General features: G+C 36.3%; 1 pseudogene; it reads left to right on the top strand.

The window, feature by feature from the left end:
* The first annotated feature begins 328 nt into the window (after positions 1-328).
* On the top strand, positions 329-1,436 carry LOC102888725 (annotated as a pseudogene).
* The last annotated feature ends 498 nt before the right edge of the window (positions 1,437-1,934 follow it).

Raw genomic sequence — 1,934 nt, 5'->3', positions numbered from 1 at the left:
CTCAGGCAAATTGAGAAGCTATCCAAAATATTACATTGGAAAGTAGCCCCTGATATTGTATAGGATCTATAGTTTCCATAGGATTCAAGTGAATAAACATATTTAGAAATCATTATTTAGAAGTAATTGAGATGTTTAAATATGTTAAAATATGTTAATTTGTGATGTTTAAAAGATATTAACTTGTGATGTTTAAAACATTTAAGAGTTGCAGTACAAAGAGGTAGAAAGAAGAAGGAAGAACGACCAACCAAAGCCTGTCCACTGTGCTGCATCCCTGCATCCAGCACCTATGTCTGGCTGCTGTCCTCCAGCTGCCATCATCACCATGCCCTAGAGAAAGACTGAAAGGGATGCTAAGGGAGATAAAGCCAAGGTAAAGGGTGAAGCACAGAGAAGATCTGCAAGGTTATCTACTAAACCTCACCTCCAAAGCCAGAGCCCAAGACATCCCCCCCCAAAAAAAAAACCTGTGAAGAAGGGAGAAAGGTACGCTAAGGGAAAAATGGCAAAGCTGATTCTGGCAAGGATGGGAAGAACCCTGCAGAAGATGGAGCTGCCAGATCAGACCAGGCACAGAAAGCTGAAGATGCTGGAGTCGCCAAGTTAAGTGTGTGCACTTTTAATAACTGTACTTCTGGTGACTGTACAGTTCGAAATACTATTTTTATCAAGTTTTATAATAAAAATAAAATAAAATGTTCCGGAGAATCAAAAACATAATATTAATTAATGTTTTGAACTAAGCAAGAATCTGTAGATATGTGGTATTTAGGTATTTTTAATTTTTAAGGATATATGGTTTTGTAACTCCAACTTGAAATACATATTAATATATCTGTTGAGATGAGGTTGTAAAACATAGAAAATTTAAAAAAAAAAATAACACTGACTTAAACAAGAAGTAAGCTTATTTCTCTGTTGCAATCAGGAAGCCCAGAAACCAACCTACCAGGACTGGGATGAGCTCCACAATGAGTGGCAGGGACTCTGGCTCTTTCTATCATGTTGCTGTACTCTTTATTATTCCCGAGGTCACATAGGGAATAAGATAGCATCCATTACATTCAGATAGCCAGAAGGAACCAGGAAGGAGAGAGAACAGGGACATGACCCTTACCTTTAAGAAAGTTTCCTGGGGGTGAGGACTCCAACATATAAATTTGGGGGTGGGCACACAATGTAGTCCACAACAATACCTGTGGAAAGAACTTGGTCACAAGGCCACTCTTAAGTACAAGAGAGGTTGGAAAATGTAGTCTGTTTTGTAGGAGATGATGTGCCCTGATAAAAATCAAATTCTCTATTATTATGGAAGAAAGGAAAAATATATGTTTGAGGATAAGTAATAGTTTTCATCATAGTTACACCTGTAACTTTAAAGTGAAACACTTATCACGTTTATAGACAATGTTGGAACATTTAAGAAAACCTAAGGTTCACTGCATTTATAAGGTTTGCCCTAGTATTGATAAGTATAGCACCTTTGTCAAAGTAATTTAAGTACTGGGAAGGTTATATTTGTTAAGATAGAAAACGAAAATATTTTAATAAAATACATTAAATAGAGGAAAGATTAAATTTGTTGAAGGTGTTAAGTTTGTTAGTAGGACTGAATATAACTCAAAGGCCTAATGAGGATATCAGTCCTCCATAATCAACAAAACTTCTGATCACATGGACTAAACATTCTAAGTCTCAGCCAATCAAATTATTAATGTTTTACTCTCCTGGACAATACCATAACCCCTTGGTAGATCCTCGTTATTCCTCTCCTAGGGAATAGTGACTAATAAAACCTTATATAAATTCTAAATACTTTGTCGATGAATACCACATTTCAAATGTTTGTCGAAAGTACTCTCTTTAGATAGCCTTTCTAAAGTTTGCTAACTTATGACTAAAAGGTCACCTGCTGGCACCAGGGCCACATT

The sequence above is a fragment of the Pteropus alecto genome, unplaced genomic scaffold, assembly GCF_000325575.1.
Source record: "Pteropus alecto unplaced genomic scaffold, ASM32557v1 scaffold121, whole genome shotgun sequence".
Taxonomy (NCBI): Eukaryota; Metazoa; Chordata; class Mammalia; order Chiroptera; family Pteropodidae; genus Pteropus; species Pteropus alecto.
This window is presented reverse-complemented; position numbering and strand designations above follow the sequence as displayed.